Raw genomic sequence first — 21,759 nt, 5'->3', positions numbered from 1 at the left:
GCTGGCTGGAAATGTGGGGACTCAGAAAACCCCGGATGAAGGAGACAAACAGAAAAGGGATGTGTCCACTGCTCAAAAGAGGGAAAGGCAAAGGAGACACAGAGGCAGGAGGTGTTTGCTGTCACCAGCCACGGGGAAGGCTCCTCAGAGCAGTGAGGACCCCAGTAAGAGGTTGTTTTGCTCAGGCCTCATTCAGCAGAAGCCTCAAGCTCTTCTGCACTGCCTCAAAAGGAGCCCTTTGCTTTGGAGCAGATACAACCCAAAGCCCAAATTCCTTCTTCTATTTTCACGTCTGTCTGAAAAAAAATTTTGAACCACAGCTACAAAAATGCTCTGGAGAAGTGGGCAAAGCAGCTCAGGAGCCTCTGGAGGTTCTCTGCTGGCTTTGGGATGTCTCATGTATGAGCTATGACACGTTGCATCAGAAGGGTCACTTTAGGCAATGAGTTCCTGTCCCTCCCCGTTGGTCCTGTCCCCAAGCACTCCCTGTCCATGGATGGATGGATGGATGGATGGATGGATGGATGGATGGATGGATGGACGGACTCTGGGCAGCAGATGTCAGGGTGTGAGAAAGTCTCCATTTACTCAGCCAGCCTTTGAGGAAGCTTCTTTCTCATCCCACCCTTCCCACAACTCTGTTTGGGCACAAACATGATTTTTGTGTAGGAATAATTCCTTCATAGCCAGGAAACAGACAGTGAACGAGACCTTCTTTTGAAAAAAAAAAAAATAAATAAATTTTTTTCTTTTTAGATCCTCCAGGCTGGGAATAGTCCCTTATTTCCCACACAGGGCTGTGAGGCTGGCATGTGCTCTGCATTTGCAGCAGGCAGAGCAGCTGCACAGAGCTCGAGGAGTTGGGCTCCTTCTGTGTGAGCAGCACTGAGCCCTGCGGGTTCAATTTACAGACCTTGGAAATGCACCAAGGCCTGACGATCCCCAGGCTTGTTTCAAGGGAAGGAAGGTGGCTTTTGGAGGAGAGCTGGACCTGCCAGGGTCTGAACACAGCTGGGACACACAGTGAGAGCCTGAAAAGTCTGGAACCTGTGCTCTGATGGCTTCTGAGCCAAGAAGTCCCATGGCTGGGACAATAAACAAGCAGGAATGGGCTGTTCAGGTGATTGCCTTGTCTTTGGGTCATAAAATCCAAGTGCTTCCCAAGTCACAAGCCCCAGCATTTAGCTCAGAGGTCTTTAATGAAAGGGATGAACAGAAAGCAGATTCACAAAATAAGAAAAAATGGGATTTATATTATAAAAAAAGTCAACTCCACCACTGATTTCATGAGGAGAGGGAAGGAGGGAGAGAGGGAGATGAGTGCTAAAAAAAAATACATCCAACAGTGCTTTTCAAACTCTTAAGAGCTAATTAATTTAAAAAATCTTTCCATTACTAATTTCAGCTAATTACCATCTTAAACTAATAAAGACCTTGGCTTCTGGGATCAAAGGCTGGTGCTTCAGACTAGGGCAAATTCCCTTGAAGTCACAGCTCCCAAACACACAGAAGGCCAGGGAAGGTGAGCACCAGGAGAGCTGATGGGGGAGACAGACCCATGCCCACCCCCTTCACCTGGAACCTGGGCATGCTCCACTCTGGTTTCCACCACCCAGATCCAGAAGAAATTCCAGGCTCTCTGCTGGTTGCTGTCAGCTGGACATTACTGTTCCCATTCTCCTTGTTAAGCCTCTGCATTTTGGCTCCCCAGGTCAGAGTAAAACATCCTTGGTTGCTGATGGTTAATGACTAATTTGGGGCGAAAAGTCCTGAATAAGGAGTTTTCCGCCCAACAACCTAAATTCCCCACTCTGGCACTGCTTCTTTTAGAAGAAGTCCATTTAAAAACTGGATTTTGGGATGAATCAACTGAGCAAGAGGGAAAACTGGCCTGCCAGCTGAATATTTAATTGTTGTATCTGTGAAAGCAGTAAAGGACTAGGAGGGGGCAGGCGACGAGGGAGGAACAGAAATATTCTGGGATGGCTGGGAAATGCACCGGTTTTTTTTTATTTATTGACTCTGTTTACTTTAAAACACATCCAACTGGAACACTAGGTGCAGACATAAAAATTAAAATAGAAAACATCCTGGGCCAGCCTCTTGGAGGATGCAAATTGGCCATGGGAGTTCCCATGGCTTCCAGCACAGTCTGGGAACAGCTGCACTCCCGGTGAAGGCAAAAAAAAAGTCAACTCCACCACTGATTTTGTGAGGAGAGGGAAGGAGGGAGAGAGGGAGATGAGTGCTAAATTATGAGGGGCACGGTGGCTCTGGAGGAGAGCAGAAAGGAAGGGGAAGCCAAGACAGGTCAAGGAGCACAGGTGGGCTCCAGATCCGAGCCGTGCCACGGCTTGCTGCCGTTCCTGGGTGGTCCAAAGGTGCAGCCCCACCGAGGGCTCGTGGCTGTAAACCAAGCCCTCTCCTCCTGGACGTGCCACGGACTCGGGGGGAAGAGAGTTCAAGTGGGGTCAGCAGAAAGAATACGGTCGTTGAGTGGTAACAATGCGCGCAAATTACCGACAGGTCGTGAAAGGCGGCCCCAGTCTGGGAAAACGCTGGAAATGAGGGGGGGGTGAAGTACAGTAAAACTTCATCTGCACCAAAGGGGATGTTGAGGACTCGCCTAAAGTCTGTGTGAGGTTCGTTGTGTGTTGTTTGTATGGTGTTGATGGGAATAATCCCATGTTTCCTTGCTGTGTGGATTAATCCCATCTGGAAGGGTCAGAATGGCTGGTCCAGGCTGCGATGGAGCTCTGAGGGGCACCAAAAATGCCTTCAAATCCATGGGAGTGACTGCAAATGATCAGATCTGCAAGTGAAATTATGTTTTCCCTCTCCTCAACAGGCAGGAATCTCCAGGGAGACTGGAGGTGCAAAGACATATTTTTTTCCTGCGGGATCCTGGAGTGTAAATCACGGTTTAGCCCCATCTGGGCATTTCCCTCAATTTATAAATAATTTCCCTTCTCCTAGCAAGTACTTCATGCTTGCTGTGGGGTGCTGGAGAGCTTTTTCCCAGTGAATATATGGGCTTTCCTGGGTTACACACAATTCCATAGGTGTAAGATTGTGAAGAACAGACACCCAAATGTTCCGTTCCCAGCTGGGGCCCCTCTAGTTTTTATGTCGGAAAAGCAGCAGATAAACATTTAAAATCAAACAAAATATGTAAGAATTAGAATATTTACTACAAAAAATCTCAAATGAAATTAGAATCAGCTCACATTTGATCAATTTTTCCTTTTTAACACACTTTTTTAGCTGAAGAGAAGAGCCAGGCGATGGCCTTTGCAATAATACTGTCACAGAAAAATGCCCCAGTGAGCTCTCTCTGAGATAACATCTTCAATAATCTTTCCACTGTTAAGCAAACAGTCAGAAAGGAAAACAAGAGTGAATCCAAATATTCATTTCTCCCTAGCAGTTGTGTTTTTGGGAGTGGAATGGTTCTGGATGGAGGATCCTACATATGGCTTAGTTAATGGGTCGTGATAGGAGCGAAAACCTTCCTAAAGAGGACTTTAAAGATGAGGGCTCAAAGAAGAGCCTTTCTTGTCGTAATTTATGGGCTGAGTGCTGGCTTAAGGAATGCAAACAATCCCCAACAGACATGGCTGACATCCACTGACATCCATGGGAGATTTCTTTGGGCTGCCCAGAGAGATGAGAGAAATGCAGCAGCATCTGGTAGTGCCTTTAAGGAAACCATGAGCTGAGGAAGCGACTCACATTTCTCTGATTTTATTAGTATTGGCCAAATCTGGGAGTTCTCACCTAGACTTTAATTGGCCAGAATGTCTCTCGGAGGCAGCTGGAATTTGCCTGGGTTAGGAGTTCCATACCAGCTGAAAAAGGTCTTCAGGACTGAAGCCCACTGCCCTTTCTTGTACCAGATGCTCTGATTAGGTGTCAGGAAGCCCCCACAAGGCTGTTCATAGCCAGGTGCAGGGCTCAAAGCTGAACAAGCACTGTGGCTGACAGGGAACAATATTTTCCCTTGCATCTGACCATGATTAGAGCTAGAAAAGAAGACAGAGTCGTACCTAAAAAAGTGAAGCACAAGCAAAAATTTAGATGGAGACATTACTGGGCCTGCCAACACCATTAAGAGCACATATTCTGCTGTTTCATCTCCATTTCTACCATTTTATGGGATTAGGGAATGGTTTGGGTTGGAAGGGACCTCAAAGCTCATCTCATTCTAACCCCCTGCCATGGGCAGGGACACCTTGTGTCTATCCCAGGCTGCTCCAAGCCCCATCCAGCCTGGCCTTGGACACTTCCAGGGATCCAGGGGCAGCCAAAACTTCTCTGGGCACCCTGTGCCAGGGCCTCACCACCTTCACAGGGGAGAATTTCTTCCTGATTTTCCATAAAACAGCATTTTGACTTATTTTGGTCCTGGAAGTAGCTGTAGTTTGGTGTCCTCCTGGAATCTCACCTGAGATTTGGGGGCTCTGGAAAATGGTTAATAATGATTTCAATTTGATAAAACTTAGAAAGAAAAGGCTTTGGATGCATTTTTGACTTGCAATGGATGCTTTTAAAGACATTTAAAATAACGATAAGTGCAGTCTCAGCTGCACTGAGCTTATTTCACTTCAAAGCTTGACCTAAACAGCTCTTTGATGGCTTAAACTTCAGAATCATTTATTCAGCCCCTATTTTTTTCATTTCCCTATAGATTTTCATTACAAAAACCATACCAATGTATGTATTTTGATTTAAACAGCTAAAACACAGGTTAACAGTCATTATTTTAAATGGTTGAGGCTTGTTTTGCTACATTGAACTTCCCCTCTCTATGGAAAATTGTAGGAAATTAATAAAATGGTCATAGTTTAGGCTGTCTAAGCTTATAAATATTGAGATTTGGGTGGTGGTTGTGTATGAGTGTGTAGGGGCATACAGATGGATGGATGGATGGATGGATGGATGGATGTGTGGGAATGAAGAGGAACCTTGGACACACTTTGAATTTCCTAGCAGCACAAGTGATAGGCCATTTTTCTTAAGGGTTTTATTGGTTTTTTTTTTTTTTTTTGCTAAGGTGTGAAAATTGGCAGCTCACTGCATTTTCTGACGGACTGCTGAAGATTGGCTAATTAGAAATCATGTCTAATTCCAAGTCAAACAAGCTGAGGCCACTAAATCTTCATGGGACGTTTGTCTGAAGTGTTTCAGTGAGCGCTAACATTTGCAGAAAGAACAATATTGTTGATCCATGTTCACAAGTCCAATCCACCACTTGCTGTAAAGCAAAAATAGTATAAAATTCTCTTTCTGTGAGTGATCAGTCTTCACACTCCTTCCAGGCAGGAAGCGGAGCCCAAACCATATGATTTGTTTGTTATTTGTGTAAGTGATAACACTGATTTAAGTGCAGAGCTGGCTTTTTAGCAAAGGTTTGATGGGTTATTCAGTTCCCCAGCTGGGGTGATTAACGTTAAAGGATCTCCCAAAGGCCCCAAAATTCAGTGATGCACCAGCCCCTGTAGAAGCCCCCCATCCTCCTCTCCCTGTCATTCAACAGGCTCCTCTGCATTTTAACAAGCACCACACCGGGGAGGCTGAGGACAGAATTTTGGCCTCGTTTCCTCAAGCTTATTAATTTCAAAGTGCTCTTTTACTAAATACACACCGTGGGCTTCATGAATCCACATTCCAGCCCCAGAGACCTGGTAGACAGTGAAATAACGTTCCCCAAAGATGTGATGGGAGCTCCATAACTCAAACCAGGCAGAACTGGGTCTGACAAAGCCCAGGTGAGCAGGTTGGTGCAAACAGAGTTCCTCTGGCAGTCAGAGCACAGGACTCAATGTGCTCTCGTGCACCATTACTCACCCTGTGGTCTGTGAACCACTGGTGGTCCATGAGGCATCAGAACATGGCCCCAGAGATGATGGAAATGTCTTTGTCGTGTTTTTGTTTTTAATAAAAAAGGCACGTTCTGAAACAAAAATAAATGAAAGGGGAGAAAATGTGAGCCCAGAGCACTTAAAACTTACCCTCGTTTTTATTTGGTTATAAAGGAAAGGCCTCACAGCAGCACCACACAGGAGGAGCCTTGGATTTTACGCCCTGCAGTAGTGAGGTTGTCTGTGGATTAAAGGATCATAGCATCATGGAATGCCTTGGGTTGGAAGGGACCTTAAGGATCACCTCATTTCAGCTCCCTGCAGGGACACCTTCCACTGCACCAGGCTGCTGAAAACACTCAGGCAGCAGGCGAGGGTGAGGATTGGAGTGCCAGAAGCCTTCTCCTCCTGGGAGGGATGGCAAGCTCTCCAAATGAATAGGTGATGCCATTCCTCATTCCTGTGTCCTATCAGATGTTCATTGTGACCCCATCTCCATTTTGGGATTCAAGAGCTCTGCTTTCTTCCCACCACAGCTGCCCTTCCCTGCCCTGTCACTACACATGACTTCTTTTGCCTCTGCTTGTAGTAAAATCAGGACTTTTTTACTGAGAATTGCATTCTTCTATTGTTCTGGGGACTGACTAAACCGTCCAAACCATCTGCAAATGCCTGAGATGCTGCTGGAGGGTCTCTTCCAATCCTGCTGCCCAAATCTCCCATCCAACACAGCCCCCAATAAAATAAATGCTGCTGGTTGAGAGGTTTGTGGTGAAATTCTGGATTTGGTGGGCAAGGTAGGGTGAGATTATTGTGAAAAGCAGCTTTGACAATTTGCATTTTCCTACAAGGAGACAAAATATTAATTTAATCGATTGTGACACTACCTGGATTCACAATGGCACCACAGAGGGGGTTATGCTAAAACATTTTAAGGATGAAAAAAGGCTTTGGGTGAAAGCAGAGAGGGCAATTCTTTGCCTCTGAAATCAGCTATTTTTCTTCCATGTGGAGACTGAACCCACAGAGAAAGAAACATCCTTATTTTCCCACTGTGAACAGTTTGCCAGAATATTGGGAATATCACCCATTGTCTCACACCAGAACTGCTGGATTCCTTAGGCTTTGAACACCAGCATGACTTGAAAATGAGAGTAAAACGTCTGGGATTTCATGGCCACCACGGGGCCATGCTGAGGTGGCCTCGGAGGCCATCCACATTGCCAAGATGTGTGGTCTGTACTATGCAGGCTTGGGAATGCTCTTCGTGGTCCAAAATTTAGCCTTGAGCCGGTTTTATTTGTCCTGACCATTTGAACCACTATCTCTTTTTGAGCGTGGCCGTTTTTTATAGATGGTGGAGATCATTATTTGCACAGTTAACTGCTCTCCCTTTCGTCCTTAGCTGTTTTTCTTACATACATATGAAGTGCTTTGGATCCAGCAGAGTTCATAGAGTACAAAGACTTGTGCTGCAAAAAAATATTTGCATTTCGCTCGTATTCGAGAGAAAGGTCAATAAAATAAAGCAAGATGAGAAATCGTGGGGTGAAATGCTGGCCCCACCATAGTCAATGGGAGTCTTGCCATTGCCTTCAGTGGTGGCCAGAATTTCACCCGTGTTGCCTCAGACATGGTGAATGACTCCTTTTTGTCCACATTTTTCAAGCCTTAGGAGGCAAATGGAACAGAAATAAATCAATATCCCAGCAGAAATGCAGATTTCACCTTGTCCTCTCTGTTTCTGAATCCATAAAACATAAATTCTGTGCAAACTTTGATCTGCGTGTTTGACCTGGGTTTTTGTTATTCCTCCGTTTTTCAAGAAGGCTGGCTTTGCTGAGGCTGCCTGGATGGGCTCTATAGGTGGAACAACCTGAAATGCACAGAATTCTTAGAAGATGAAAGCATCCCTCTTATAGATCCAGGGCTGGACAGGCTGTCTGCTGCACACAGTAACAAAGCCTGAAACCAGGCTGGCCTGGTGCCTGACACAACACTCAGATCTTCCCTGTGGCTTTTTACTCCCAGGGAGAGAGAGCAAAGGAATCAGCAGGGAGACCAGTGGAAATCATGGTTTGACAACATCAAAGAGCAGCTTGGACCCCGTCCTTCCAGAGAGAAAAAGGTTGCCAGGATCCCATGAGTTGGCTGACTGATAAGTGAAGCGCTGCCAACGCTCCCATTCGGGATAACTTGGGGTGACCCACTGAGTGATGGCCACTGCCAGTGGAAGAAGTTAACAGAGGAAAAGCAGGGAGATAAAGAAAAATACCCGAGCAAACAGAGGGATTTGGAATGCATAGGAGCACGGGGGGAATCTGTCTCTTGGATCAGAGCTGTCTGTGTGAGTAGTGAGGTCAGCAGTGACTCCCTGAGAAGGCATTTGCAGCTTCTGTCCCCTGACAGAGACACTGGGGTGTGGTGCCATTTGTCTTGTCCACACTGGCCAGGGCAGAGGGACAAGACTGGGGGAAGGAGGAAAACACGCAATTTATAAACCAGGCAACACATAATTTATAAACAAGGAAATACATAATTTATAAACCAGGGTGGCCAGAGCTACATTTGCACTGGGGCTCGCTGGGGTCAGCCCCTGCTCATTTTATAAATGATCTGGGGTTCCTTTATGGAGTCCAAGTCCCCAGGGAAGGCTGAGTGTCTTGACTTGCAGGGCTGTGGGAGACAACAATGACAGCCTGGGACAGCCCAGGACGCCCTGGACAAGGAGAAGGGACAGGCAGTTGCTCTTGGGCAAGAAAATATGTGGTGACAGCTTTGTGGGTCAAGAATTGCTCATAGTGGATAGAAAACATTTTCTAGTTCTCCAAGGTTTGAATAATCCATAAAATGGTTGAAAAGTGTTGTAATCTTGAAGTTCATTTTCCAAAATGAGATGTTCAGGGGGATGTGATGAGCAGGGTGGCTCCTGGGCTGCTGCAAACCCTTTTTCCTTCTGCTCGAGGTCAATGCAGAACCATGGAATCGTTAAAGCTGGAAAAGACCTCCAAGATCCACCCTTAGAGCTATCACCACCCTGCCAACTCAGCCACAACACTGTGCTGTGCCTACTCATTTTTTGAACACTCCCGAGGATGGTGACTCCACCACCTCCCTGGGGACCCTTTTTCATATGCTCTGTGGCTCCTGAATTCCAGTTCACTCTGAACAGCACTGCCAGACCTTGTTCTCTCCAAGCACAGCATTAAAGTCAACACCTAAAAAAGAGGAATCATTTTAGCCACAGCCACACCTGTGGCAGCTGGGTCTTGTCTTTAGCTGGACCACTGGGGGACCAAAGCAATGGGGAAGGGGAGCTGCTCCCAGCTTCCCTGGATTTTTTGGCAAATCACCTCCCTGTATTTCCATACCTCAAATTTTTGCCTCGGCTGTTTACACTGTCAGCCCTTCAGAGGGTTTTGTGCAGCACCTTCTGCAACAGGACCCTGATCTCTGCTAAAGCCTCTGAACGCCACAGGAACACAAATAGAGCGAGAGCATTTATCAAAACTTACAAAGGCAACTCTCTGTGCTTTGATTTAAAGCGTGTAAAACGAGTCTTGGAAAACATTCCTCGCAAGGAGCCGAGGATTCATTAACAGCAGGGTGGTGCTGGGAGCCCTCAGCACCCACTGACTTCCAGCAGGATTGGCTTTCACCAAGAGGGGTGCACACAGGCACTGCATCTCACAGGACACCACAGATCTCCTTGCTTTCACTGCGTTTGCTTTTCTGCACAAAAAAAAGTATCAAAAATTAAGGGGCCCAAAATGTTGACATATTTAAAGAGATGAGGACGGAGTAGTTTAGGATCTTTGAGGCTTGAAGTGCTTATGGCTAAACTTTAATCTCCTCCTGCATATTTGATTAAAAACCACCTTCAGATTTGAAATCAGTGACTCAATTTGAATCAGTGAATCTCTTTGTGGATTGAGAGGCTGCCCACTGGGGTTCAGCTCTGTCCCATCATTTTTCCACCACAGGTCCACAGGGAGCCACACTGCTCTGTTGGGAGGTCGGGTGCTGAGAACCAAGTTCCCAAACCCCATTTGGTCTGAATTTCTCTGTCAAAGCTACAAAATTACGGAATCACAGAATGGTTTGGATTGGAAAGGACCTTAAAACTCATCTGCCACGGGCAGGGACACCTTCCACCATCCCAGGTTTCTCCAGGCCCTGTCCACCTTGGCCTTGGGCACTTCCAGGGATGAGGGATCACAGCCTCACCTCTGCCAGGGCCTCCCCACCCTCACAGGAATGAATTTCTCTTCAATATCCCATCAAAATCTACTCTCTTTCATATTAAAGCCAAGCTGGAGTTCAGTGTCTCAGCTGGTTCAAATTGCAGAACACAAGGAGGGAGAATGGGTTTCCAGCTTTTAAGCCAGGATAATTTGCTTGCTTTATTTTTATTTTATTTTATTGTAAAAATGGTTTAAATCAATCAAGTCACTCTTCGGAGTTATAGACCTGCAATAAATCCTGGTCTGTTTGGACTCAATTTCCGATTAATTTTTTTTGCCAAGCACCCCAATAAAAATGGATTAATTTAAAGCTATGTGGAGAAAATATATATAGAATTTTACAGCAGCTATTTCTTTAGCTGGACTATGCTTTTCTTGTATGCACGTTCGAATCATTAGAATGGCAATAAAAAGAACTGGTAATTGCAGTGCCTGTAAAAAGTCATCAGACAGGAATGGAAATTTATAAAACCCCACAATCAATGGTAGATGAGTCCATACACACACATACACAGATGTGCTTGAAAAAGTATTAACCTAGAGGATAATTTGGGATATGGGCAAGGAAGGGGGCTTCTCTGAGGTTTAAATGAGTTATCTTCTAGCAGTCTTGAGTTGCCTAAGAGTCCTGAAAAATTAAATTCTCACTGCACCATCACCAGGCCCATCCCTGCAGGAGATTCCTGGGCCAGGAGGAACGTGGGGTGTACTGGAGTGGAAAATAGGGTGCCCCACTCACGTGTGGAACATCTCACCCTGCCAAACCTGCTGGATGGGGACTCCCACACCCACAGCAGATCCTGAAAGATGGGTGGAGGAGTCACAGATTGGAGGGGCTGTGCCATCTCTGTAGCCAGACGTAAAAACAATTTCTAATTTCTCTAAGATGCCCTCATTTCTCAAATTAACTTTGTAATAATAATGAACGCCAGGGTTTGACATTCATTGTCCACAGTCCTGACCACTGGCTCAAATAAACACTCCTGGCTTGGGACAATCCCTGCCTGCAGAGACCTGGGAGCATTTCTGACCCTCAGTGTGACAGCTGCAGCCCAGACAGGCAAAAATCATCCTCTGGATAATCTGGGAGCAAACACCCCCTGATCCAGGCTTTTGCAGCCTCAGGGAAATGATTTCTGTGCAGTGATGCTGCAGCAGGACCTGGCTGAGCCTCTGCCACAGGGAACTGCTGGAATCCTGCAGAGGCAGGTGATGGGAAACCTGGAGCAGCCACCCCTGGCCTGGCAGGGGAAGGGGGGAGTTGAGCTATGGGAAAGAAGAATCAGGGTTTAAACACTCAGCTTCCACCTTTCCCCTGCTCAGGAAAGACAGGGACGCACATTTTGGGGAAGCAGAGATGGGGTCTTGTCACCTCGGGGTTGCACCACACACAGGAGGTCTGGGCTGGCCTTGATGAATACGTGGGGTACAAAAAGGAAACCAAAAATCATCCCTCCTTCACTCAACCATCGCAGTGCAAAAGGATTGCTCTTAAACTTGTGATTTAAAGGCATTGTCAGTCCTTGAGGTCGGTTATTCAATTTTAAAAGGAGAAGCAGCAGATGCTCGAAAGCTGAACAGGGGGGATCATTTACATGCTCAATTCAAAGGAAATGTAACCAAAAAATAAAAAAAAATCATACTTCAAGAAAAATAATCTCAAACAAGTGAGATTTTCTTGCCAAATTCATTCAGAGGATATTTTCCTCCTCCTATCAGCTGCTCTTGTATCCAAGGACAACGATCTCTTCTCCTTTTCAGAAAAGCTTTGGACTGACATTTGTTTATAATATCTTATTAGAAATTACTAAAATATTTTCAGCATAAGACCCAGGGCACCAACTCATCTTTCCTCACTGAAGCAATAAGCAGCCACTAAGGCTCGACGTGTTGGGCTTCCTGTTTACATCCCCAGATGGCAAATTAATGTCTGCTCATTCCTCCCATGGATTAATCTCTCCTTTTCCCACATAACCTGCAAATGAAGCCCAGATGGGAAGAATTAGCTGGAAATCTCCCCCTTCCTCCTGCCCACCCTCCCCGAAAAAATGTTGGGAGAGGGGTTTTGGTAGCACTGATTACACTGCAAAGTTGTTCAGTGATTCCTTAAGTCTGTTGGAATCTCCCAGTAGAAATACAGGATTATTCTGCTGGTGTAACACAGCACATGATATATTATGTTGTTCTGTGCTCACAAGACCAGGGATATTGAAAAGAAGCCATTAGAAATGTGGAAAACAAGTAGCTCAAGACTAAGAGACAATAATCCCAGCTCAGTGAATGCAAGGAAGAGACTTCCCAAGAGCAGACAGGGACTAAACCCCTCCAAGCCTTCCCAAGCTCAGCCTGGTGCAGACCAGAAGCTCTTACACTGTTTTTATGTTTTTGACACTGGTCTGGCTGGATATGAGTTCACAGTTGTGGGATTAAGCTTTTTCTGGTCTAGAGATGGGACAATTGAGAGGTGTTTTAAAAACTTTTATCTTTAGTCTTATCTGAAGGGTGAGACAATATAGCTATTATAATTCAAACTACCACACTCAGAAGCTATTTCCCAATTACAATACACTATTAGTGTTTTTAATTTATCTTTATCTTAACTTTTACTACACCATATTATAAATACCTTAAAACAAATAATGTAAAATTACCCCTTATAAATCTTATTATAATACATCTTTTATAATTCTATTTCTCTAAAATATTTCATCGTTTTTTTACAAAACCGTCTTTTAAAACTTATTTCTATTCCCATTTCTCTCACAACAATATCTATCCTTTTCCAAAACATTTCTAAATCAACATTTCTTATCTCAAAATTTACATACAAATGCATATTACCTAAACCTTCTATCAAATTTCAAACATTTTCTACAAATCCATTTCCCACAACAGTCTGTATTCCTTAGTTTTTGAAGGAAAAGCTTGCCATGAGATGCCTGTGATGCATTTTGTAGGCAGTGGCTCTCAAAGCTTTGGATGGATGTTCCCTTTGGCACCTTGGCCAGGTGATTGTCACATCAGTGCCATCAGCTGTGTCTAATTCCCACTGGAATTTCGGGAATTCATAGCACTAAAAGCACCCATAGATGCCATCCTTGCACAGTTGGGAGGGGGGGAATTGCAACATGAACTGTGCCCTAAGAAAATGGGAGCAGGAAGGGTCATGTCCAACCCAAACCTAAGTTCTTGTGCCTCTTATGAACTGCCTTATTAACAATATTAACAATATTTATACCTGCCTAATTAGTAATATTCACACCTGCCTTATCAGCAATATTCACACCTGCCTTATCAGCAATATTCACCACTGTCCATGCTTTCAAACACATGCCTGGATCTCTGAAGATAATGGAAAACGGCCTCAAGCTGCGCCAGTGGAGTTTCAGGTTGGATAATAAGAACAATTTCATCACTGAAAGAGTAATTAAGCAGTGGAAGAAGCTCCTCAGGGGCGGAGACACCACCCCTGAAAATGTTCAAAAAAGGAGTAGAAAGTGGCACTTGGTGTCACAGTTTAGTGGGAATGTTGATATTTGTTGGAAGGCTGGACTGGGTGATCCTGGAGGTCTTTTCCAACCCTAATGATTCCATGATTTCATGATTCCTGGTGCCTTTTTCCACCATCCCCAGCTCCACAGATGTTGTGTTGATCAAATCCTTAAGGCTGGGGATGTCCCACATTATGAATTTTCTGCAATCCCAATTTTTCATCACCAGCTCCTGATCATCCCTTTGGGAAGAGCTGAGGCTCTGCTTCCAGAAGGACTTTCCCACCTGACAATGGATTTTTCCCATGGGAAGAACTCATCAAAGGGAATTAATGAGTTAATTAATGGGAATTAATGGTCCAGCCTTGCCTTCATCCCATTCCACTGAAAGCCAAACCACAGATACACTTATTTTAATCCTCAATTATGAAATGGCTCAAAGGAGTTGCCGGCACTGGGGAACTCTGAAACATTTCAGACACAATGCCAACAATTTATTTTGAATTTATTTACTTATTTTATTTTTATTTTATTTGCATGCTGCCACAACTGCTCCTGAACCTTCCCAAATCCCAGCCCCAGAGCAGAGTTTGGATCCCAAGTGGAAGAAATCCATGTGCCAGGGATTGAGCTGAGAGGAATTAAGCCAAGAACCCAAAAAGGTGGGTTTGGGTTTTACCTCACCATATTCTTCCTGCAGAAGTTGTTAAATTCCATGGGGAAATGACACTTTAATGATCAAGAAAAGCTGGAAGATCAGCGTTAATTGTCATGAAAATGACACAGGTTTTTAAAAGCTTTTTATATGGGTGATTTTGGAGTTATTTGGCTTTTTAAAATTTTATTTTATGAGCATTTTAATAATTAAAAATGTTATTTCTCTGTTTGAGTGCAAGTGGTTTATGTCAAGACAATTTTTTACCTTCAGAAACACCCCACTGTGAGGAAACAGAGAAATCCCTGTGGGCAATGGGGAAAACAGATCTGAGCTGAAAACCAAATGAAAAATGAGAAGAGAAATGAGAAAATGAAAATTATTCAGAATATAGACATAAAACCAATTTAATAATGATCAATGACCTTTAATGTTAAAGAAAAAGGAGAAAATAGCTAGAAAATGATAATGTTTGCAAGAAAATTTGCCATAAAAATAGTCATTTGTCTCCCACTAAACATCAAGGTAGGATTCAGTGGAGAGCTCTTTATTTCCCACCCACAAATGCTTTAAAAAAAAAGGATAATAATAATAATAATAAAAAAAAATAAGAGTTACACAACTTCAGTCTGAGCTAATTGTTCAAGGAAACAGAGTTTCCTCCAAGACTGATAAATCCCACAAGCTATTTCAAACAACTGGGCAGTAAATCACAGAGAAGTGCTGGTACATTATACAATGAAATCAAAGTGATTTGCAGAACCCTAAATGTTTCTTCATTACCCTTAATCCTACACCATTAAAGTAACAAGGAACTCTGATAAGGTTTTCAGACAGTGACAAGGCAACAGGAAAATTATGGGCATTTTTATTTCAGGCATTTTCTCTTAGTGCTTTTGGTTTAAAATATAATGAAATATTGTAAATACTTTTATGAGGTTGTCATAAAAAACCTTAATGAACCTAAAACTGTGAGCTTTGTTAGAAGTTGGGAGCAGGACTGAGTCATGCTGCTACCCTGGATTAAAAAAAAAAAAAAAAAAAATAGAATAATTTATATCTTAGTATGATTTTTACATTTAGAACATTAAAAAAATAATAAGCCATTTCTGTTCAGTGGCACAGGGAACATATTTAGAATATAGAGAACTAAAAACTAAGGGTTTGTAATCAATACAAAGAAGGGGAAAAAGAGCTATTTCCTTAAACCCCTGATGTCATTAGGACTTTTGGGCATAATATATAATATAAATATAGGCTACACAAAAGTTCTATCACATATAGGCACGTGCAGAGTGATTTATAAGAAAGGGGATGTGTGGCAGAGAGATCATCCCTGGTTTTATGTGACTTGTGTGTATGGATGTGGTGGGAATAAACATTTGTTGTGTTCACTTTATGCTGCAGAATTAATGACATTAATTATTAATGAGCCAACATTTGCATCTGTATGGAAGCACAGAACCCCTGAATGGGTTGAGTTGGAAAGGACCTTGAGGCAAATGTGACACTGAAAATGTGTGAGTACACACAGGGAGCCATGGAGAGAAATTCTGAGCCTCAGCCATGGCTGAGTGAAGCTGCACATTCACTTTCTGGTTTATTTTGGGATGCAGCAGCTCCTGTGCTGCCATTTGCTCCCAGGAAATGGCTCTGTTGGGGTGACACTCATTCCTCTGAGCCCAGCTGCTTGTGGAGTGACTGAGAGCAGCTTTCCTTTCAGCTGGGCAGGGTTTAAAGGTTTCCCTATTAAAACAGGGTTTTTCAGGAGTGTGGATGATTTTCTGCATTGGCAGGGGCTGCCCCAGGGGGGTTTGGTGTCCCCATCCCTGGAGGTGTGCAGGGATGGCCTGGATGTGGCACTCAGGGCTCTGGGCTGGGGACAAGGTGGGGATCAGGCACAGGGTGGGGCACAGGGTGGACTCGATGTTCTTGGAGGTTTTCTCCAACCCCACTGGTCCTGGCATCCTGTGCTGAGGTCTGAGCATCTCTTCCACACCCGGGCACCTCTGTGCAGCCCTTGGGCAGAGCTTTACCTGCCCAGCTTGCCCAGCACCCCACTCCCAGAGCTGGGAGCACTGCTGGAACTCTGCAGAACTGGATTCAAGGGCCCCAGAGCTGGTGAGGGGTGGCTGTGAGTGCAGCTGCTGCACTCAGCCATAACTCACTGCTACCACTGAGCTCACTGCTATTTATTTACTGAGTTCAGCCAGCAGACTCCAAAGTGATTTAGATGTTCCTCCAGATAAAAACAGCAGAGTAGTCAAGGTTTTTTTGGGATTTTTTGTTTTTTGTGTTTTTTTTTTACAAATCCAGCATTACATCAGCAATGCAAAGGGAGCAGGCAGAGAGGGGGAAATGGCTTGGGTGTCACTGGGCACAGTTTGGTCTTTCTGCTGAGCAAAGAGCAGGAGGTTTTACTGCTCCTCAGGCCCGTTTTGGTTTGGTTTTAGCACAGAAAAACAGACAATATAGGCATGAAGGGACAGGGGAGCACACTGGTGGGATGGTGACAGTTCTCAGAGGTGAAAAGTAAAAAGAAAAGCAATAAATGAGAACAATCAAAACAAGGGAGGCTCTGGGGAGAGGCAAAAAAATCAATTACTAAAGGGAATAAAAAGATCACTGTCAGAGGAAGACAGGAATTCCTGATATGAGGGATTTAGCAGTAAAGGACAGATTCCTTTTTTTCTTCTTTTACTTAAAGGCAAAATATACATTCCATCTGATGAGAATTTTTGAACTTTGAACTCTGTGACCTTTAAAGCCTCTGAAATAAATCCTGGTCAACTCAGCAGAAATGGCAACAAACAGCAGAGTTGGTCCCCTGGGTGCCTTTGGTCACACACCCATCGTGGCATCCTTTGGCTGCATCCAGCACCAGTCAGCAGCTTCTGGGGGGGGGACAGACAGACAGACAGACAGACAGACAATGGCCAAACTCCGCTCCCGTGCTCCCAGAGTCTGGGGGTGCAAAAATCCTCGTGGATTTTTAGAGGATTCTTATCCTGGCATTCTGGCGGGGCTGATGGAATCAGGCTGGGGAGGCAGAGTGGGCTTTACAACAGATACCAGAAAAGTCACATTTTGCCCCAATTTGCAATTTTGGTTCCTCCTCCAGTTTGCCCAAGCGAGGTTACAACACTGAGTGAACAACAGAGTGGTTTATGCCAAGATCTAAAAACACCCAGAGCCATTTTACATTAGAGAAACTTTTAAATCCTGCCCAGCTGAAAGGAAAGCTGCTCTCAGTCACTCCACAAGCAGCTGGGCCCAGAGGAATGAAAGTGTTGCCCCAGCTGAGCAGTTCTCTGGGAGCAAATGAGAGCACAGGCCATGGTTTGGAGTGATGGGATTATTTTCTGAGCAGGGTTGGCTCCAGATGTTTAATAAACACATGGAGGCATCCCTGCCTTAGCATCCCCAGAACCATAAATGAGAGATCTCCTCAAACCTTAATTTCTGCCAAAGGCTCAGCACAAGGAAAGGGAAGAGAGGAAATCACAGAGAGCAAAGCCCTCACTTCTTCTGCTCTGGTCCTGGTGGAGCATTTTTGCATGGAGGAAGGAAATTTTGTTCACAACATCTCCTGAGCTTTACTGCTCCTCCCTACCTGTTCTGGGGCCTCATACAGTATAAAATAGTGCCATCTACTGAGATGTGTTAGCAGCTCCTGGTACTCAGAAAAGCTGATTTTACTGCTTCAAATGTAGTCATTTTACCTTTAAAGCTGATTTTTTTCTATCCCTTCATCATTGTATTACCTCTCCAACCAGGCCCTCCTACTCCAAAGGTATTGAAGCAGCTGCAAACTCACCCTGGAAGAAATTATCCCAATGTTAGCGGGGCATTAAAGCTACTGGTGTCAATGGAAAGTCCCTGATGAAAGGGCAAGGATATAGTGCAGGTCTGGATTTTCCTCTGTGGGGCACAGGGAATGCAAAGAGGGTGAGCTGTCTTCAGCAGTGCTCAAAAGTCACGTTTTTGTGTTGTGAGATGCAGTGAAATCCCTTTTTCTGGGATTTAAGACAGGAGGAAACACCTGAAAGGAGAGGCCAGACAGAGATGCAGCTTGAGGCAGTCAGGTGAGAGTCTTATATAGAGTGCAGGGAAAATCCTTGGGAGCTGCAGAGCTGTGGAGGAGAGGATGTGACATCTGTCAATTGAGGCATTTTAGAGAAAGTCCCTTCACAGAGGAAATATTTCCCTGCTAGCTTAAAAACAGGGGGAAAGGGAGAGTGATTTCCCTGGTTTGGAGATCTGTGGTTGGAATCTGCCAGTGCTGATATCATTATTTTTGGATCACACCAAACTTAGAGGTGTGAAAAACAAGACTGGCCCCAAGGGTAGAAATGCTCAGAATATTTTCACATTTATGAAACAGGGGATGTTCAGCCTGAAGAAGGCTCTGGAGAGGTCTCAGAGCCCCTTCCAGGGCCTAAAGGAGAGCTGGGGAGGGACTGGGGACAAGGGAGGGAGGGACAGGACACGGGGAATGGCTCCCACTGCCAGAGGGCAGGGATGGATGGGAGATTGGGAAGGAATTCCTGGCTGGGACAGTGGTGAGGGGTTGGGATGGAATTCCCAGAGCAGCTGTGGCTGCCCCTGGATCCCTGGCAGTGCCCAAGGCCAGGCTGGACACTGGGGCTTGGAGGGACAGTGGGAGGTGTCCCTGCCTGTGGAAACCCAGGGCACACAGGGAATATTTCTCTGTCTGACGCCCAGGGCAGCACCGACTCTGACTCTCACTCATGGAGAAAGTTTCCCAGACTTCAAGATAGACTGGAAGCCACAAAAGTGTGAAATAGATTATAGAGAGAAGTGCAGGTGTGTCACTGGGTGAGAAATTGAGGTTTTGGGGTTTTTAGTGTGTTGTGGATGGAAGCAAGATGGAGGGCACAGGGTGTTGTCCTGGGTTTCTTCTTCATGCTGCTTCTTCTTCCTCCTTCTCCATGGGTTTGGGTGATGTTTTGTAATTGGGCAGAAAAGTCTGCATTGCAGCTCTTTGGGATCAGTTATTGGGTTAAAAGGGAAAATAATCCAGGTGTCAGCTCTTAATTGGATAGTTTAGTCTTAAAAGACCTTGGAACAAGAGATAGTTAACCATTTTTGTGCCTTGCTAATAAAAGGCTGTTACTGGGTTAAAAGGGAACATAATTTAGGTGTCATTTCTTAACTGGATAGTTCAGTCTTAAAAGACCTTGTAACAAGACATGGTTGGCCATTTTGTGCCTTCTAATGAAAGGCTGCAGAACTCATGGTTGTGAGACGTTTTACTGATAAGAAATGATAAATACTTGAATTTGAACATGAATTATTGTCTCAAGTGCCTACAATCCAGACCCAGAGAAACCAACAACTGGGACCCCCACACCTGCCCATGGCAAGGATGGAATGGGATGGATTTTAAGGTTCATTCCAACCCAGACCCCTTTGTGACTCTTCATGCCTGCAGATCCCTGCTCCCGGCCCCAGCAGGCTGTGCGTCCCTGCCCAGAAATCCCCGAGGGACAAATGAATCCCTGTAACTTTCCACTTGCCAGCCTCCCCCAGGAGGATGTGCCAGCGCTTGATTACAGCCCGTTATCAGATCCCAGCGCTGGGATTTTCCCCTCTCCCGTTGTTTTTACGGCCAGGAGAAGTTGTTACAACCTTTATTTTACAAGGCAGCGCAGGCGGCCCGGCCCGGCTGAGCGGGGTCGCTGATTGCCCTGACTCCCCTGCAGGTATAAAGCTGCTGATTTATGGTGGGGGAAATTCATATTAACCATAAATATCTTAATAAGTGGCCATCTGGGAGAGAGGGCAGGCTTTGGATCCAGCAAGGACTAATTGCTGTTTAATGGGCAGCATCTCCAGCACTGTGTAAAACAAAGCTTTTGGCAGGGGGTGTTGCTGAGGTTACAGAAAGGGCTTTTCATCTGCCAGGGGAAATGTGGCTGCTGCTCTGGGCTCAGTCCTCCTGGCCCATGTCCCACAGGAGATGGTTGTCCCAAATTAAACACAGAGATTCAGGCCCCACCCTCAGCCACGTTCAGACATCACCTGGTTTTCCATCAGCACTGCTGGGATGCTTTAAGTTTGAGCTTTTCTATTTTACAGGTTCTGTGCTGCTTTAGTGTGTGGGTCTGGGCTCACATCAGGGGATGCTGAGCTCTGGGCACAGAGCAGGGAGACAAAACAATTCCTGCTCCAGCTGGGCACCAAGGACAAATGATCCAAATCTCAGCCCAGGAGCACAAACACCGTGGGCTGGAGAGAGAAAAACAAGGATGGGACTGCAGGGGCTAAAGCTGGAATGGGACAATGAACTGCAAGATGCAAATGGAGCAGAACTGATCCCAGGGAGAGACCCCGGGAGCGCTTGGGCATTTTGGGACCATTTTGGTTCATCTTGGCTTCATTTTGGGACCATTTTGGTTCATCTTGGGTTCATTTTGGGACCATTTTGGTCTATCTTGGGTTCATTTTGGGACCATTTTGGTTCATCTTGGGTGCATTTTGGGACCATTTTGGTTCATTTTGGGACCATTTTGGTTCATCTTGGGTTCATTTTGGGACCATTTTGGTTCACCTTGGGTGCAGCCCTGGCTGGGCTCTTGTGCTGCCCAAGGTGCATCCATTGAGGAGATCCTTTGAATAAATCCCTGCTTTATTCTGTAACTCTGCCCAGCCTCTGCTCCAGCTCAGCCTTCACCAGGCATCATTTGAGCCCCTCTCCAGGTCCCAGGTGCCCAAAAGGGGCCTCCCATCTCCCAACTCCAGCATGGGAATGCAAACTCTGATAAAGGCTCGCTGATTTTGTAACATTTTGTGTCTCCCTGCTGCAGGGAGGCTCACAGGTTGTGCGCTGCCAAGCTGGCACAGGAGGTGGAAGGTGGGCACTGGGACACTGTGGGTTTTTACCCAACCTTCCTGCACAAAATGGGAATTTTGGAGACTTCTTGGATCTGTGTGACCCCTGTCCAAAAGGAGATGCTTCTCACCAGCTCACCCATTGCTTTTTCATTCCAGGAGAAACCACTCTTTGGCCAATGTTTTATCCCAGATATCGACCTCCCTCCCCCTCCTCTCTTAAATCAGATTTCAAAGTCACCAAATCTCAGCAGCACTTGCACTGCAGAGGGAGATAAATGACTCCAGGGATAATTCTCATTTTTTCACACAAACCCCATGGTTTTTGGTTCACAGGGAGGTTCCATCTGTGTTGCAGCCCCTGCAGAGCCCTGAGCCAAGGGAGCCCCTCAGGGTTTACACCATTAGCTAAGGTATCAGTGAAAATAATAATAATAATAATAATAATAATAATAATAATAATAATAATAATAATAATAATAATAATAATAATAATAAATAATCTGCCTCAATGTGGGAGCATTCCCAGGGATTTTGGGATCAGCTGAGGCCTGGCAGGCAGCACTGCTCAGGTGTGAGCTGTGTCTCCTGCCTTTCTGTTCCAGATCATGATTAGGAGAGAGTCCTGTGCAGATGTGAGTGATGAGGAGACA

The sequence above is a fragment of the Agelaius tricolor genome, unplaced genomic scaffold (genome assembly GCF_023055355.1).
Source record: "Agelaius tricolor isolate 1412-34295 unplaced genomic scaffold, bAgeTri1.0.p SCAF_15, whole genome shotgun sequence".
NCBI classification, from domain to species: Eukaryota; Metazoa; Chordata; class Aves; order Passeriformes; family Icteridae; genus Agelaius; species Agelaius tricolor.
This window is presented reverse-complemented; position numbering follows the sequence as displayed.